Genomic DNA, 19854 nt, shown 5'->3' on the forward strand with positions numbered 1-19854 from the left:
CAGGCAGTTCTTATAGAAACTGAGGAAGCTCAACCGCACTCAGTTGAAACTGAAGAAGTGCCCGCTGGAGAGCTAGTTGAAGCTTCATTCGCTCAACCAACTGAAGCACCAGTTTTTGAATCAGCTGCGCCACAAACTGAACAACCATCAATTGTTTCAGCTTATCAGAAAACTGAAGAGCCATCAAGCACCTTTGTTGATCAGAATTCTCCTCCTCCTCCACTACTTCAACAAGAAATATCACATGAATATGATTCAGAAATGGTAACACTTGAAACAGACAAAATTGACAGAACTCTGGTCTTATTTCAACAAGTAGCCAGGGAAGAGATACTGGAATCCTCTGGAGCCATGTCTCCTGGTATATCAAATACTGAAGCCCTGTTGGATGAAATCCATAATGTTCAGCACAATCTAGTCAGTATGATGAATGTCATTTCTGACATCGAGTCAACCCAACTTGCGCACACCTTAAAGCTCAACTCGTCAAATGAATTTAATACGGGAAAACTTCACCAAATTCAAAAGGATGTGAGTTCACTGTACTTCCAGATGGAAGAACTTCGAAAAGACAGAGTGTCGACTGAAGCTCATTTTCAAACACAAGTCTTAGTCGGAAGACGCTTTGATTTTTGCAGACAACTATTGGAAAAAAGATAGATTTGCTGCAAGAGACTGTGATGAATGTTGTGTCAACCATCGCATTAGAAGTTCATACTTTAACCAAAAAGGTTCATGAGTTTGACAAAAAGGGGGAAAAAGATTGATCAGAAGAATGTTTACGATGAATTTTTTGGCAGATTTCTCTTGAAGATTATTTATTGCATTTTTTGTACGAATCTGTACATAGAACAAAAATTATTTTATATACTAAAGAATTCGAGTTCAGTTGATCAGTTCTCATATTACAAGTTTTGTCAAACACTAAAGAGGGGAAATTGTTGGAAACTAAATTTCGACTGTTTGACGAACTAAGTGCTTAATCGAATGAACATACTGATCAAGGAAATGAGCAAATATACTCAAACTGACTGCTGTCGTAACTGAAGTTTAATACGAAAGTTAAAGAAGGCAACTGAACCAACTCAACTGAATCTACGCAGACAACTGATTGATCAATTGGAAACTGATCAGTTGCTACTTTCAGCCGTAAGCTTATCAGCTATTACCTATTAGCTGATCCTTCAGCTGTACACATCAACGAAAAGAACGTTCAACCGATAATAGTACAAAAGCAGACTGCAACAGATAGTGGGAACGCCGCAATACAGTTACAGTGTACAAATGTCAGAAGAATGTTGACATGGCAAACCAACGGATAAAAAGATTCAAATTGCATTTAATACTAGTAACCGTGGCACACGCATTGTGTTTGTCCTGAATACATGTGGCTAATATATTAAATATTAATGATATTACAACATAATGACGTCACAACATAAAGAAGAGAGTTTATTTTTCACGGTGGCTAGTTTGGAGAAGAAATAATATTATTTTTCACGTGAGCAGTTTCCTTATGACGGTGAATATAATATTATTTGTTAAGAAAAATATAATATAAAAAATGAGAAAGGGTAAAATAGGAAAGAAAGATAGTGTCCTCATAGAGCGGTTATTATTAGGGGCTCAACTATAATAAAATAGTAAATAGTAAATATAAAAAATTAAAAAGGGTAAAACAGGAAAGAAAGTTGGTGTCCTCATAGAGCGGTTATTATTAGGGCCTCATACTTAATATAATAGTATAGATTACCGTTGAAGGGAAGCCTATAAATAGCAGAGGGGAAGCAGTTGAAAAACAATCGACCCACTATTTCATTAAGCTTGCTATCACCCTGCTGAAATTAGTGCTTACTTTCGAAATTCAAAAGCTCACGCTTATCGCACATATTCGTAGCAATCAAGGCTACTCTTTCGAGCTTTAAAGCACAGCGTTATCATTGTAAGACTCGATCTTGTAAAATATCGGTCATGCTAAATTCAGTTGTATACTGTGAAGCATTTTGTAAACTAAGAGTTTCAGTCTTGGCAGTGTTAAGTCCAAACTGAAGAGGGTCTGTACAAACTTTTGTATCGATCAAATTATTTTAGTGAATATCATATCCTTGTGATAGAAGGGGTGACGTAGGAGTGTTTGAAATCTCCGAACATCCGTAAATCTTGTGTTCTTATTTCAGTTTTTATTCTATCTATCAGTCAGTTTTATTTCGCACTTTATTTTTAACTGAGTGATATAGACTGACAAGATTCCAAGTATCAGTTTATCACTAAACTGAACTCAAATTACAAAATGATTCGAAAGTTGAGAATGTTTATTCAAACCCCCATTTCTAAACACTCTTTTAACCAAATATCCGATCCTATCAACATATTATCGTCTTGTGCAGCTAAGTGAGCCTGCATTCTTATCTTCCAATCTTCGAATTCTTCTCTGGAAAACATTGAAATTTTGTTGAAGGAAGACATGGTAATCAGATTTATAGATAGAAAATATTCAGGAAGAAGATTCAACTGCTCTGATATCACTTGTTAGGATCGGTTGTGTGTTTGAAAGTGTTTAGAAGGGGGGTTGAATAAACACTTTACTATTTTCACAACTTTTCTATGAATGAATCAGTTTAGTTATAAACTGCATTCACGAATCTTGTTGTCAATGTCAATCAGTTAACTGATGAAAGTGCGAAAATAACTGAAAGACAGATTGAACAAAACTGAGAATAAAAAACACATGATTTGTGGATGTTCAAAGACTTCAAATGCTCCTACTGTCACCCCTTCTATCTCAAGGATAAGATATTTACTAAAAGACTTAGATTAATTACAGTAGTTGTAATAACTCACTTCAATTTGGACATAACACTGTCAAACTGAAACTCTTAGTATCTTTACAACTTTTATCAGTACGCAACTGATATGTTTCCTTAGCATAACTTGATCTAAAAAAATCGAAAAAGATTATGTATCTGCTCAAAATATAGCCTTAACGCTATGAATAAATCTGATGAGGGTGAGCTTCTTGTAACTAATATTTTCAAACTATTCAACTCAAGAATGAATGTATGCACTTCTAGCGTTTTTCTCAGCTGATCCTCTCGAATATTTATAGGCTTTGTTCTCCGATGGTAACAATGAATGAGTTCAAAAAATTATATTCGTTGATTTTTCTTGTATGGACACGTCATTATCCTTCTGACAATCGTACACTGAGCCATTCCGATATGCATCTCTCCCACTATCAGTTGCAGAATGCTTTTGTACAAACTGTCGGTTGTTGGCTTCACTCATAACTGATGACGTGTCAAGTTGATTTATCAGTTAACTCTTTATAGCCGATATGATTAACTGATTACTGTGTAACTGATCATTCTTAACTGATCGTCCAGTTGACTACATAGCTTTAGTTAGCTTTGATCAGTTTAGTTGCCTTCAAACATATACACATTTAATTCTCAGTTCGGGCAACTATCAGTTACGTGTTTTCATTTCAATTATCTTCAGTTGACTTTATCAGTTCTGCAACCCTTTTTACGTTCAGTTTTTCAAACTCCGAAATTAAGATTCCCACACTCACCCACCCCAAACTCATCTCAAATAAGAATGAGTAAAAGATTGAGGATGAACAACATTTCCAGTTTTAGAAATGGCGAAGAAAAATAAGATTGTTGTCATTGTTTATTTTAGTTTTCGTTAGATTATGTTTTACATTTCAGTCTTGTAAAAAAATTATGTTATTATGATATTTTGGTGTGGTTAAGAAAATATTTCATTTTATGAAATAAATGAATTGGTTTGAAAATTTTATACTAGGCATGTTTTTTACGATTATGTGATTGTTAAACAAGATCGATGACGACATCCTCGGTCCCAAGACATGACATTTAAGTGGTATCAAAGCCGTCAGGTTTATCATCTGGTTGGAAGAATTTCGAGTGCCTTATCACCTATTTAGTACTAAGATGCACAGAAAACCATCTATCATTCACCTCAGCGCCAGAAATTCGAGCTACAGGTGTCTTAGCACCATAAATTAGAGCTCTAGGCATCTTAGCGCCGCCATAAGGCGTCTCATTGCCGTAGCGTCTAAGAGACTAGGTCTTTTTCTGTTTTTATAAATTCTTGTAAAGCTCATAACTTTGCGTAGGAAAATCGGAATCTGATTTTGTAAATGTTCTGGAAACCTCATGACATAAGCTATCCATCCATATCAAAATCTCCAAAATTCTAATTTTTAGAAAAAATTCTCGAAATATCGCATTCGACCTAGAATTTTATCAAAATAGCATATTTGTTAATACTTTCTAATTATTATTTGCATTGTAATCATTTTAAGGTATTCAGAGAATTTCCTATAGTTTTATTCAAGGAAATGGCCGATATAACCCATCAAAACAACCGCAACCCGTGTTATGACAACCGCAACCATAACGACAACAATGACAACAATGAAAACTGAAATTCGCTGCCACTACCACCTCCACGTAGGTTTAGTCTTAACTAGGTAGACCTGATGACCCTAAAAATATTGTGGCAATGACATTGCAAGGCATGGTGAACCCTAACGCCAATCAACCACATCCACCTCTACCACAAAATTGGATAAAATACCATTATGAATCTCTTTGAAATAACCGAGTCCCAACTTTCGGTGGCAACCTAGTTCTAGAAGTTGGCCAAAGCTGGCTCAGAAACATTGTGACTCAATTCTGACTTCTCGAAGTCTCAGAAGAACTGAAGGTGGGCGTCGTAATACCATTCTTGGAAGATAAGACAGAGAAATGGTGGGGAATTATTTCACTTTCCATGACCAAAGTCGGGCCAATCACATGGAATTATTGCCCATGTGAATTTCAACTCTAGAAGCTAAGTGAGTTTGAAACCTTTATTCAAACTCCTGGCGTTCCAGTGGCGGAGTACACATCAAAGTTCAACTCATTGTGATCTTATGCTCCAACCACCATAGTGGATGAGACATTAAAATTGCATCGCTTCAAGAAGAGTCTTAGTAGTAATATCCAATCCGCTCTAGTAGTTTACAAGCTAACAATTTAATTGGAGCAATCATTTGAGTCAAAAACGATATCAAAAGGGGAAAAGATGAGAACAAGCTCAAACGACCTCTTGTCAGTAATAACTCTAGTGACGTCCAAAAATTCAAGAGGACAAATTAGACCAACAATAAACACAATGGACTCAAACCTCTTCAACCCAAAAATGAAACCAAAGAATGTTCGTTATGTGGGTTAACCTACATTGGGGAATGTTGTAAGGAGGTTGGAGCATGCTATCAATGTGAAAAGACTGACACTGCATCCCTCAGTGTCCTTACCTAAAGCGTAAGGACCAAAATGAAAACAAAGTAACAACTATGAAACAACAAGGTAATAACAAACTAGGTGAGAATGCTCGTGTATATGTCATGACTGAGGAAGCGACTGACATAAATAATAATAAAAAACGACATTGTGGCAGTTGTCATTTCAACCGATATTGTACCTACTTATGTATTGTTGTAATGTCCGAAAAATTTAAGAAAAAATCTACATAGATCGCGGCAGTTGTCATTTCAACCGATATTGTACCTACTTATGTATTGTTGTAACGTCCGAAAAATTTAAGAAAAAATCTACATAGACCGCATGGTAATGATTTGGAGACTAGATGTTAAATAGTGAATTAGTTGACTGTCCTATTAATATTTTGATGATATTTTTATTAAACGATGATTTTTCAGGCGTGATAGTTTCGAGAGTGTATTTGGAGGAAGATGCCTAGACACGGAAGAAATTTAATTTTCATCTGTTTACATGGAAATTCTTGATGTAAATCGGCCCATTTATATATTGTTTGGAGAGGAAAAATATTTGTTAAAAGCGTTCTTATTTAAAACTTGCTAGTTTATTTTTTTAAAAGTGAGTTTAGCACATTAAATAATTTACAAAAATACATTTTTAATAAATTAAATAGAAACTTTAAAACTAAGAAAAAAGGAACAAATAAATAAAAGGATAATCCAAAACCTTCATCGCACACTCACGTTAGAAGCAGGAAAAAAAAAAGAGAGAAGCGTTGCAGCTAGGGCTCTCAGGTACAGCTCAAAATTTTCAGATCCTAGATAAGTTTCAGTCGTGCTAGCGGCATCTTCCAACCACCGGGGTCATCTACGAACCATCTTCGATCCTAAACGACGCAATTTTTAACTATCCGTTTGAGGTATCTATAAAAAACATATTATGTCTTTGATTGTTTCATGTTTGGTTAAAGATAGATGCGATTTACGAGTTTTCGAAACAAGTCAATTCCGTTCTTTGATGTATAGATAAAAGCATAGTATTTTTGAGTTTGGTTTGATATACACACATAGGCCGAGGATGCAAAGGAAGTTCGGATATTTTTTCTTAAATAACATCTCTCTTCTTGATGGTGTAAAAGTTACGTGCATTTTCATTGAAAATCCTCTCTCTCCGAGTAGCATGCATTCGCGAAGGGAATTTGAAATGTTTGGAGCGAAGAATTTGGGAACTAATGAGAAAAATAAAGAAACACTAATAATATTTGTTTTTAAATTTAGATTAAGCGTGGGAAAGTTCTTCACGTACAAGAGCTTAAGTTTTGGTTAAAGGCATTCTCGAGCGGCATTTGTCTTCGAATGATTTACAAAAAATATTTAAAAGATTTTATTGATATGTGATGAAGTTATGACTGATTACGCACTTTGGGCGTCGACTTTTGGGTTGGTGCTGCTTTGCAACTATTACGAACTCTGGGCTTTGACCTTCGAATCGGTGCTGCTCTATCAAACCTAGATCGGTTTTTAGCCACATTTCATAAAATTATTTTTGAGGATTTTTATTTGATGATATAAGGTTGAGAAAGTATTAAGGAAATGTTAATTCTTTGACGGTTATATTGATTTATAAAAATATGAGGTGAGCAAAAAAAAAAAAGATATTTTTATATATTAAAGTCTGAGGAAAAATGTTTAAGGGATGTTTTATTTTATTATATAAACCTTGTTATTTCAGGAAGGACTTGTTAGGTCTCTAGGCTCACTATTTTTTGTCGATACAGATGAGAATGACTGAGTTGGTGATGGCTGGCGAGGATTGGCGGTTCAGGGTAGAAGGCACTTATCCGAGCTATTATAGTATATCCGCCTTAAATAAATTTGACTTTATGAACTTTTAAATCTTGAAATATTGTGTTAAGTAAAAGACTATTTTATTGTGATAGAAATTTCAGATGATTAACTGTTTGATGAATTTTTATTATTAATTTAGATGACGACTATGAGTAATCTATACTATATTATTAAGTGTGAGGACCCTATAGTAACTACCTAGAGAGGACACCAACTTTTTTTTTTTCCACTTTTACCCTTATATGATACTAATATTACACTTTTGTTTTTTGTTTTTTTGTTTTTTTCTTAATTTCAACACACACTTTTATTTTTATTATTTTATTTCAACCATTAAATTTAAATTTAGTCCCTCCAAAATTTGTCAAATTTCACTTTAGTACATCGATAATAATAAAAAAGATTGTAAACACACGCAACGCGTGTGCATAGTAACTAGTTTAATTTATGGTTTAGGAGGTTATTTTATATGTTAAAGATTGATTATTTTTAATTGCTAGTTTTACTTATCATTTTTCAAAAAAAAATATTTCCGCGTATTTTTTTTAAAAAAAAGAAAATCAGGACGTTTCAATTGGTATAAGAGAATGGTCCTGAAGGATAAGTGCTCACCTCCAGTCCACAGCAAAACTCGTTCAGTTTCGCCACTACATCTGTAAGTTTAAGTTTTTAAGTAAAATGCTTAAATGATCTGCCTGAAGTTATTGAAAGTTAAGTTATGTTAATTTAAATTATTTAAGTCTTCATGCATGTCGGTCATAGAGCGGAATTTGGACTGTATGTTAATAGATAATGCCTAGGAGGGGAAGAGGTAGGAGAAACCCCCATAACTTCAATGTTGAGGGAAACATCCGAACAGAAATGACCAGAATGCTGGGGAACAAGTCTTGATATAGATGGCCTAACTTTTGCAGCTGCTAATGGGCCGGACTGGATGAGCCAAAGTTAAACCAGCAGGAAGGGGTGTGGCCCAGGAGCATACATGAGAGCTTCAGGTTCCAGCACCACAAGGAATTTTTTGGTACCTCTGATCCGCTCGAGGCTGAGGAGTGGATCAAATCATTGGAGGTAATTTTTGAGTACTTACAGTTGAATGATCTAGATAGGACATGATGTGCTATCTATATGCTGAGGGACAACACGATGATCTGGTGGGAGGGTGCTAGGGCGACTGTGGACCCAACCACTCTCTTTTGGGTAGATTTCAAGAATGTATTCTATGAGAAATATTTCGTAGCAAATGTCCGATCTTATTTGACTCGAGTGTTTCTGACTCTCAAACAAAGAGAGTTGACTATGGCGGAATATGTCTACAAATTTTATATGGGCTACTACTTTGTCCTTATGATTGGTGGGAACGCTGCTGAGAAATTGAGACCTTTTGTGATGGGTTACGACCCACTATGAAGCATGATGTTAGGCTGGAAGAGCCTGGGGAATTTGGAGCTGCAGTGAATAAAGCTTTGAGAGTACAGTGTGACTAGAAGGAAATAGTTGCAGAGAGGTGGTGGAAAAGACAAGCTTCACAGTCCAAGGATCAGAGGCCATTTAAGAAGAGAAATCAAGTCCCACAACGACCTCAAGGTCAGCGAGCACTAGCTACCACTTCTCCTAAACCTGAAGACAAACCCTTTTGCCCCAATTGTGAGAAGAATCATAGAGGACTGCACAAGATAGAGACAAACATTTGCTTTAAGTGTGGAGCACCCTGGCACTTTTCCAAATATCGTTAGCAGTTGCAGCAGCCAGTGAAAGGGAGAGTGTCAGCAGAGAAGGCAGATCCAGAGGCCACATGTATCACAGTTATGATACTTTTAGATGGCATACCTACTACTGCATTGATTGATTCGAGTAATATGCAATTTCATTTATGAGTCTTTTATGTTGAAATTGCATGTTTTGCATGAGAAATCACATGCTTAGAAATGTTGAACTGGTATTGCAACGGATGGGAGTGAATGCTGACTTGATAGTCTTACCCATGCCTGAATTTGATCTTATTCTTGTGATGGATTGGTTAACAAAAAATGGAGCAGCAATAGACTTTAAGCAAAGGACGATGACGGTCAGACCGCCTCAATGCGATCAATTTATTTTTGAAGCATCTTATACAATAAATTTCCTCGCCTTATTTAAGCATTGAGGTCAGAAAGTGTTGCCAAGGAGTTTTCGTCAGTGTATCTGCAATTTCTGAGGAGATCAGGAAACAAATTAATGAAGTATAAGTGGTTTGAAACTTTCCAGATGTAATTCCTAATGAAATATCAGGACTTTCCCTAGACAGAGAGTTGAAGTTCTCGATTAAGCTAGTGCCTAATGCAATGCTTGTTTTTAAGGCACCTTGAATTGCACCGACAGAAATGAAGGAACTAAAAGAGAAGATCTAGGAGTTACTCGGTAAAGGATTCATACGCCCTATCTTTTCACTATTGTGGGAGCCGGTGTTGTTCGTCAAGAAAAAATATGGCAGTATGAGTATGCACCGACTACCGGGAGCTGAACAAGTTGACAGTGAAAAATAAATACTCGCTGCCAAGAATTGAATACTTCTTTGACCAGCTATAGGGGACATCAGTATTTTCTAAGATATATCTTTGGTCAGTTACCATCGGTTGAAGATTAAGGAAACAGATGTTAATAAGACAGTTTTCAGGACCCGTTATGGACATTATGATTTTGTGGTTATGTCATTCGGGCTGACTAATGCACTACCTATGTTTTGAATGAACATGATGTTCCAACCAGTTTTTGGATTAGTTTGTCATATTTTGGATTGATGACATCCTGATCTATTCCAAGAGACGAGAAGAGCACACAGAATATTTGAGGGTATTGTTACATATTCTAAAGAACAAGAAGTTGTTTGTTAAATTCAATACGTGCGAATTTTGGCTAGAGAATGTAACATTTTTGGGCCACGTGATTTCAAGTTGAGGTAGACCTAGTGAAATTTGAAGCAGTGAGAGATTGGCCAGTGCCAAGGACTATCACCGAAATCCATAGTTTCTTGGACTTGGAAGGATAATATAGTCGATTCATTCAAGGCTTTCGAAAATGGCAATGCAATTGACTTCTCTAACAAAGAAGGGAGTGAAGTATGAGTGGAGTCCCAGTTGTCAGAAGTGTTTCGACGTGATGAAGGAGGTGCTGATGGAGGCTCGGACATTAGCAATGCTATCTGGACAAAGAAATTATGTTATGTATATTGATGCATCGAAACTGTGTTTAGGCGCAGCAGTGCAAATGCAGAATGGCAGGGTGATTGCTTATGCTTTTAGGCAGCTGAAGAATCATGAGAGAAATTACCCTACACATGATTTAGAATATGGAGCAGTTGTGTTCGCTCTCAAGATTTGGAGGCATTATATGTATTGAGATAAATGTGAAATTTTTATTGATCACAAGAGTCTCGAGTATTTCTTCACACATAAAGAATTGAATATGAGACAACGACGTTGGTTGGAGTTGGTTATAAATTATGATTGCAACATCAATAATCATCCAGGTAAAGCCAGTTAGTGGGAGTGGCACAGTTGACAATCCAAAGGCCGTTAGTAATTGAGAAGCAGCGGTTTGATTTGGATATGATGACTAGAGAGTTTTCTTGTAGGCTGGCAGCACTGACCATTCAACTACCTCGAGAGATAAAATTTGAGAATGGGAGTTGATTGATGAACGATTGTTGACATGGAGACATCGAGATGATGAAAGAGAACAAATTTTGTATACTATCGAAGACATAATTATTCGATATTAGGGTCGAATTTGGGTCTCTGCAGTCAACTCACTTCGACAATATATCATAACAGTGGCTCACACATCTCCATATTCCATACATCTAGGGAGTACGAAAATGTATAAGGATTTATAGCAATTGTACTGGTGGTCGGGAATGAAATGAGACATTGCTATATTTTTCTATGAGTGGCTCACGTGTCAGCAAGTAAAATCTAAGCATCAGAGGCCACCAGAAATGTTAAAACCACTCTCTATACCAAAGTGGAAGTGAAAGAACATCACCAGACTTTGTGGTAGGTTTGCCAAAGAATTTGCATGTGTTTAACTCTATTTGGGTTTTATTTGATCGTCTCGCCAAGTTAACCCATTTCATGCCATTGAAGACAACTTACAATATAAGCAAGTATGCTGAGTTATATCAAAGAGATAGTTTGACTACACGGTGTTCCGGTTTACATTGTGTCTGACAGGTATCCTCGGTTTAGTCGGTGTTCTGGAAGAGTTTACACCATGCAATAGGAACTAAATTGGCTTTCAGCATAGCTTTTCATCCACAGATAGACGGACAATCTGAAAGAGAGATACAAACCTTAGAGAATCTATTATGAGCATGTGAGATAGCTTTCCTATGGAGTTGGGACACAAAGTTGTCACTAGTCGAGTTCACCTATAATAACAGTTATCATGCCTCATTTGAGATGTCTCCCTACGAGACATTGTATGGATGGAAGTGTAGAACGTCCATCCAATGGGACAAGAACGAGCCGAGTTAGGCCCCAAGATGGTGAGACAGACAACGGAGGTTATTACCAAGATTCGAGACATGGTGAGAATTGCACAGACCTGCCAGAAGAGTCATGCAGATAAGCGTCGTCGAGATTTAGAATTCGTAGTTGGGACCATGTATTCCTAAAAGCAGCGTCAATGAAGGGTGTGATCAAATTTCGCATGAAAGGAAAATTGAGCCCGAGATTTATTTGAGCCTTTGAAGTTTTAGAGCGAGTGGGGACTTTTGCAGCTGCTAATGGGCCGGACTGGATGAGCTAAAGTTCAACCAGCAGGAAGGGGTGTGGCCCAGGAGCATACATGAGAGCTTCAGGTTCCAGCACCCCAAGGAATTTTTTGGTACCTCTGATCCGCTCGAGGCTGAGGAGTGGATCAAATCATTGGAGGTAATTTTTGAGTACTTACAGTTGAATGCTCTAGATAGGACATGATGTGCTATCTATATGCTGAGGGACAACACGATGATCTGGTGGGAGGGTGCTAGGGCGATTGTGGACCCAACCACTCTCTCTTGGGTAGATTTCAAGAATGTATTCTATGAGAAATATTTCGTAGCAAATGTCCGATCTTATTTGACTCGAGTGTTTCTGACTCTCAAACAAAGAGAGTTGACTATGGCGGAATATGTCTACAAATTTTATATGGGCTGCTACTTTGTCCCTATGATTGGTGGGAACGTTGCTGAGAAATTGAGACCTTTTGTGATGGGTTACGACCCACTATGAAGCATGATGTTAGGCTGGCAGAGCCTGGGGAATTTGGAGCTGCAGTGAATAAAGCTTTGAGAGTACAGTGTGACTAGAAGGAAATAGTTGCAGAGAGGTGGTGGAAAAGACAAGCTTCACAGTCCAAGGATCAGAGGCCATTTAAGTAGAGAAATCAAGTCCCACAACGACCTCAAGGTCAGCGACCACTAGCTACCACTTCTCCTAAACCTGAAGACAAACCCTTTTGCCCCAATTGTGAGAAGAATCATAGAGGACTGTACAAGATAGAGACAAACATTTGCTTTAAGTGTGGAGCACCCTGGCACTTTTCCAAATATCGTTAGCAGTTGCAGCAGCCAGTGAAAGGGAGAGCGTCAGCAGAGAAGGCAGATCCAGAGGCCACATGTATCACAGGTATGATAATTTTAGATGGCATACCTACTACTGCATTGATTGATTCGAGTAATACGCAATTTCATTTCTGAGTCTTTTATGTTGAAATTGCATGTTTTCCATGAGAAATCACATGCTTAGAAATGTTGAACTGGTATTGCAACGGATAGGAGTGAATGCTGACTTGATAGTCTTACCCATGCCTGAATTTGATCTTATTCTTGTGATGGATTGGTTAACAAAAAATGGAGCAGCAATAGAATTTTAGCAAAGGACGATGACGGTCAGACCGCCTCAATGAGATCAATTTATTTTTGAAGCAGCTTATACAATAAATTTCCTCGCCTTATTTAAGCATTGAGGTCAGAAAGTGTTGCCAAGGATTTTTCGCCAGTGTATCTGCAATTTCTGAGGAGATCAGGAAACAAATTAATGAAGTATAAGTGGTTTGAGACTTTCCAGATGTAATTCCTAATGAAATATCAGGACTTTCCCTAGACAGAGAGTTGAAGTTCTCGATTAAGCTAGTGCTTAATGCAATGCTTGTTTTTAAGGCACCTTGAATTGCACCGACAGAAATGAAGGAACTAAAAGAGAAGATCTAGGAGTTACTCAATAAAGGATTCATACGCCCTATCTTTTCACTATTGGGGGAGCCGGTGTTGTTCGTCAAGAAAAAATATGGCAGTATGAGTATGCATCGACTACCGGGAGCTGAACAAGTTGACAGTGAAAAATAAATACTCGCTGCCAAGAATTGAATACTTCTTTGACCAGCTATAGGGGACATCAGTATTTTCTAAGATATATCTTTGGTCAGTTACCATCGGTTGAAGATTAAGGAAACAGATGTTATTAAGACAGTTTTCAGGACCCGTTATGGACATTATGATTTTGTGGTATGTCATTCGGGCTGAGTAATGCACCACCTATGTTTATGGATTTGAATGAACATGATGTTCCAACCGTTTTTGGATTAGTTTGTCATAGTTTGAATTGATGACATCCTGATCTATTCCAAGAGACGAGAAGAGCACACAGAATATTTGAGGGTATTGTTACATATTCTAAAGAACAAGAAGTTGTTTGTTAAATTCAATCGTGCGAATTTTGGCTAGAGAATGTAACATTTTTGGGCCACGTGATTTCAAGTTGAGGTAGACCTAGTGAAATTTGAAGCAGTGAGAGATTGGCCAGTGCCAAGGACTATCACCGAAATCCATAGTTTCTTGGACTTGGAAGGATAATATAGTCGATTCATTCAGGGCTTTCGAAAATGGCAATGCAATTGACTTCTCTGACAAAGAAGGGAGTGAAGTATGAGTGGAGTCCCAGTTGTCAGAAGTGTTTCGACGTGATGAAGGAGGTGCTGATGGAGGCTCGGACATTAGCAATGCTATCTGGACAAAGAAATTATGTTATGTATATTGATGCATCGAAACTATGTTTAGGCGCAGCAGTGCTAATGCAGAATGGCAGGGTGATTGCTTATGCTTTTAGGCAGCTGAAGAATCATGAGAGAAATTACCCTACACATGATTTAGAATATGGAGCAGTTGTGTTCGCTCTCAAGATTTGGAGGCATTATATGTATTGAGATTAAATGTGAAATTTTTATTGATCACAAGAGTCTCGAGTATTTCTTCACACATAAAGAATTGAATATGAGACAACGACGTTGGTTGGAGTTGGTTATAAATTATGATTGCAACATCAATAATCATCCAGGTAAAGCCAACATAGTTATTGATGCTTTGAGCAGAAAGTTAGTGGGAGTGGCACAGTTGACAATCCAAAGGCCATTAGTAACTGAGATGCAGCGGTTTGATTTGGATATGATGACTAGAGAGTTTTCTTGTAGGCTGGCAGCACTGACCATTCACCTACCTCGAGAGATAAAATTTGAGAATGGGAGTTGATTGATGAACAATTGTTGACATGGAGACATCGAGATGAGGAAAGAGAACAAATTTTGTATACTATCGAGGACATAATTATTTGATATTAGGGTCGAATTTGGGTCCCTGCAGTCAACTCACTTCGACAAGATATCATGACAGTGGCTCACACATCTCCATATTCCATACATCTAGGGAGTACGAAAATGTATAATGATTTATAACAATTGTACTGGTGGTCGGGAATGAAATGAGACATTGCTATATTTTTCTATGAGTGGCTCACGTGTCAGCAAGTAAAATCTAAGCATCAGAGGCCACCAGAAATGTTAAAACCACTCTCTATACCAAAGTGGAATGAAAGAACATCACCAGACTTTGTGGTAGGTTTGCCAAAGATTTTGCATGTGTTTAACTCTATTTGGGTTTTATTTGATCGTCTCGCCAAGTCAACCCATTTCATGCCATTGAAGACAACTTACAATATAAGCAAGTATGCTGAGTTATATCAAAGAGATAGTTTGACTACACGGTGTTCTGGTTTCCATTGTGTCTGACAGGTATCCTCGGTTTAGTCGGTGTTCTGGAAGAGTTTACACCATGCAATAGGAACTAAATTGGCTTTCAGCATAGCTTTTCATCCACAGATAGACGGACAATCTGAAAGAGAGATACAAACCTTAGAGAATCTATTATGAGCATGTGAGATAGCTTTCCTATGGAGTTGGGACACAAAGTTGTCACTAGTCGATTTCACCTATAATAACAGTTATCATGCCTCATTTGAGATGTCTCCCTACGAGACATTGTATGGATGGAAGTGTAGAACGTCCATCCAATGGGACAAGAACGAGCCGAGTTAGGCCCCAAGATGGTGAGACAGACAACGGAGGTTATTACCAAGATTCGAGACATGGTGAGAATTGCACAGACCTGCCAGAAGAGTCATGCAGATAAGCGTCGTCGAGATTTAGAATTCGTAGTTGGGGACCATGTATTCTTAAAAGCAGCGTCAATGAAGGGTGTGATCAAATTTCGCATGAAAGGAAAATTGAGCCCGAGATTTATTTGAGCCTTTGAAGTTTTAGAGCGAGCAGGGACTTTAGCCTACAACTACAAGGTGACACTGTCGTCCCATTTATTAGCACTGCATAATATTTTTAATGTATCAATGCTTTGTGATTACATGTTGAACCTTTCACATGTGCTGAACTATGAAACATTACAGTTGGCACCAGACTTGACTTTCGAGGAGGGACCAGTGCAAATCCTCAAGAGAGAAGAGAAAAGGTTGAGGAGCAGGATCATCCCTATGATGAAGGTCCAATGGAGAAACCATACTGAAGAGGAAGTGATATGGGAGACTAAGTCATACATACGCAATAAATACCTGGAGTCGTTCGATAAATCACATTTCGATGACAAAATTTATTTTAGGGGGGTAGGATTGTATTGTCCGAAAAATTTAGGAAAAAATCCACATAGATCGCATGGAAATAATTTCGAGTCTAGATATCAAATAGCGAATTAATTGACTGTCAAATTAATATTTTAATGATTAGCAATTATTTTTCAGACGTGAGAGTTCGGAGATGATTTCTGGAGAGATTCCCGAACACGGAAGAAATTTAATTTTCATAAATTTACAGGGAAATTATTGAGGTAAGTTGGCCCCTTTAAATATTTTTGGGAGAGGAAAAATATTTGCTAAAAGAGTATGTATTTTTTTAGCTTCTGCATTTTTATTTAATTAATTTGTTGCCCACCTATTTCTAAGATCCTGATCATGTCAGAAACTGGCATATGGGCTTCAAACTAAATGAAAATTATGCGAAAGAAAGGAAGCAGGAGCGAAAAACAGGTACAATTGATACATCCCGAGGATGCTGATAGAACTAACGATGAAATTACCTGGCACAATCAGTTACAAGAATAAGTTTGCTTCAGTCTCCCTTCAAAAACTTTGAATAAATTTCATAATTTTGATTTGTAAGTTTATAGACCATTCGGCTTTCAGTAACATATACCTTTCGCAAAACGAATCCCGGTAACTCTTTGCGAGTAGGAATCTGTTTATCTGAAGATATGAAGTGCACCACACATTTGTGCATCACAGATTCTGCAGGTATTTCAGTTCTGTGGAAACTATAGAGCACCTCCCTCTTATTAAGTGATGGCCAATATCCACCTCCGTCTTTCTCTGCCTCCTCTAGACGATATAATCTCTGTGTTGCTACCATTATAGCTCCATCGAATGTCTGATAAATGTCCTGCGCACAAAAAGAACTGAAATCGATGCAAAGATCTCAAAGAAGCCACCAAGGAGCTATTCTTTCCAATAATTGAGGAAGAAAATGACTTCACTTGAAACAACCCCCACTTAACAACCTCATATTGACGACAGCTTTGCGTTTATGAACAGAGACAAAACCTCTCAAAGCTTTGCCAAGATCACATCATCACAACAAAACCCATGAGAGATTTACAAGTCTTACCACATTCGCTCCATATGCTCTCCAATCACATCATTTCTTAATCAATCTTATTTCCAAAGTTCAAGAGAAAAGATAAATAATTTAGGTTCACTTGCACCAACAGGATAATCTAAACATTATCCATAACCAAGTTTCAATCGCAAAAAGAAAATTACCATCATGACATTCTCAAACATTTTTAGGTATTTTCCACATGACCATGTTCTCAATGACAACAAAGACGTAAAAAGAGAACTTGCCTTAACTATGGCCACACGAGGCTTCTGATTCTTTTTTTCAGGAACTAAAAGAACAGGATCTTCCTACAAATAAATAAAAAATCATGTGAATATATGGGAAACCAAATTTTTTGAGACTTCAAACAACTACTCTAAGCAGAGTTCCATCCCGGGATTCAAAAGGGGTCCAATATCCAAGAGCCCAGGAACTTGGTCCATAAACTCTATTCTTCACTCCTGAGTCACGAATAAAACAAACAGAAAACCAAATCACTCTCAACTTTCAGCATCGACACAATTTTGTAATGCTTAGGTACCGGATAATTCTTGGATTAAATGCCATTTGAAAGAAATTGGTTTAGCCCTTTGAAGACATATTGGTCACACAAGTATTCTATCAAGAGTTATACACACATTCCAGTATCAAATTATACACGGTATTGTTCTTCGCGTCAACTTTGCATGATGTTCTAAAGCTTCTAAACACTCAAAGGTTACAATTACATTTATATGACAGTAATCAAGCCCTAATCAGTAATAAAGACGAATTTTAAGCAGAAGCAGGACCGAGATCCCTAATCTCCAAGCAGATAATGAATCAAAAAATCGGATTAAACACAAAAGTAACTCACGAGATGATACCGGAAGCCATCGTACTCAAACGACGTTGTAATGATTCCTCTTCTCCTTCCCTGTCCCCGAAACCCTAATCACCTCACCAATGGACCGCGCCAGGTCATCGTTTTCGCTCTCGGAGTCCTCCGACCTCCGCCTCAGTCTCATGCACAGGCTCAGGCTCAGGTTCGGACACACCTTTATACCTCCTATTTTTCTTCTTCTTTAACTCGATCAATCTTAAGTCCCTTGTATCATTTCCCCCACAGTTGTCTTCAGGTACGGGTACTCTTTTACGCAGCTCTCGGTTTCCACCACGGCGAGAGGGCGGAGACGCTTCGCCCTCTTCGTCATCGATCTCTGACCCCGTAGAGCGGCGACGAAGCACCCATTTTTTAGGGTTCAAGTGGATTGCGGCTCGCATTCGGCGGTACGACGGTTGTGAAATCATTCGTAGGATGTTCGGAAAGGGGAAAATGAGCAAATTGGCAGTGTGGGAAATGTTTATTAAATAAAAGGCAGTAGAGTGTATTTTATTTTTTAAATTTATAATAGCTAATATTAATAATAATCATAATTATATCTACAGCAATCATTGAGACCTGGCTTCTAGCCCAATGGTCGCACTCGTCGGATTAGCTGGCCTCCCACCCCGGTCAGATTCACCTTTCCCTGCGTGAGTTGTAATAAAAAAAAAAAAAAAATCTACAGCAATCATTATTGTATTAATAATAAAGATATAAAATATGTACATGTTAAAAATAATCATGAGTGTCAATTTCATAGTGCTATGTTCCTTTGGTAATTATCAAAAAAAAAAAATTATATTATCAAACACGTCAACAGCTTTAAGTTTCATTATTTTATTTTATTCAAACATTTTAACAACTTTTTTTTTTGAAAATAAAATCATACAACTTATCAGCTCATAAAATAGCTTTATAAGACATAGGAGCTTATAGGTCGTTTTAAACCATTTTAGTCAAATACCATCTTAGTCTCCCTGTGAAAACACCAAAAAATAAATTATGATCATTCAAAACTCTTATCTTTATGAAAATTAGGATGAGGCAAATGTGCTTAACTTTTATAAATACAGGGTTTGAGAATATGTATCATATAATGTTAAAAATTAAGGAACACGAGATAATATGAAGAAAAATTCATTCTCAAACTAAATTGATCTTAATCTTATAGGGTGTTCGAATTGATGGAATAAGTGAGTGTTTGACCAATGGTTAGTAATAAGCCTGAACCCTAAAAAGATGTTAGGGATTTTATTTTGTTATATATGTGTTTATCTAACATTTTTATTTCATATTTTATGCTTATTTGATTTAATTTTATATATTTTTCTTGGTTTAACCAAAATGTAAAAAAATAGAATTATGGAAACAAGCTCAAACAATTCAACGTCACGTATGAGAGACACCAAAAAATACGAAAAGAGAGAACACTGCAAAAAGATTTGATAAATCAAGAAGCAAGAAAGTTTTGCGATATGATTTTTCAAAACTATAAAAAAAAAAGAATAATTTTTATTTTTTCCTTTGACGTTCAAGTAGAATCTAATTATTAAAAAGAATGTTGGGTTGCGGAAACACCTACGAATAAAATCTTGCTTTTGATATTAACAAAACTTGCAGTTATGTTTCTAACTTATTTACTCATGTGTATAGATGCTATATAGTTAAGTTGGAAGATTTGAGATGCTAGAACTTGAATTTAGTCAAGTTGAAAATCTGACGAGCTGATATATTTCGATAATATCTCACAAATCAATTATCCAAATGACAATCAGGCAAAACGGTTGGAAATCCAACTCAATTCTATACTGGACATATTGCATATCGGTCAGGTTAATTC

General features: G+C 37.0%; 3 long non-coding RNA genes across 4 annotated transcripts; 1 reads left to right on the forward strand and 2 right to left on the reverse strand.

Moving 5' to 3' along the window:
* Positions 1-9348: 9348 nt before the first annotated feature.
* LOC140814815 (uncharacterized) lies at positions 9349-15946 on the reverse strand. Its single transcript, XR_012114171.1, has 3 exons — positions 15882-15946; positions 13692-15767; positions 9349-9850 (listed from the first exon to the last, which is right to left on the reverse strand). It is a non-coding gene; the product is annotated as an uncharacterized lncRNA (long non-coding RNA).
* On the forward strand, positions 11909-16560 carry LOC140814814 (uncharacterized). Its single transcript, XR_012114170.1, has 3 exons — positions 11909-12783; positions 15889-16322; positions 16454-16560. It is a non-coding gene; the product is annotated as an uncharacterized lncRNA (long non-coding RNA).
* Positions 16435-18473, reverse strand: LOC140814812 (uncharacterized). Of its 2 annotated transcripts, XR_012114169.1 has the most exons (4): positions 18006-18473; positions 17395-17457; positions 16688-16930; positions 16435-16571 (listed from the first exon to the last, which is right to left on the reverse strand). It is a non-coding gene; the product is annotated as an uncharacterized lncRNA (long non-coding RNA). The 2 variants fall into 2 exon arrangements; XR_012114168.1 differs by lacking the exon at positions 16435-16571 and having other exon boundaries at positions 16578-16930.
* Between the last annotated feature and the right edge of the window lie 1381 nt (positions 18474-19854).

Source organism: Primulina eburnea, chromosome 15 (assembly GCF_022965805.1).
Source record: "Primulina eburnea isolate SZY01 chromosome 15, ASM2296580v1, whole genome shotgun sequence".
In the NCBI taxonomy this organism is placed as follows: Eukaryota; Viridiplantae; Streptophyta; class Magnoliopsida; order Lamiales; family Gesneriaceae; genus Primulina; species Primulina eburnea.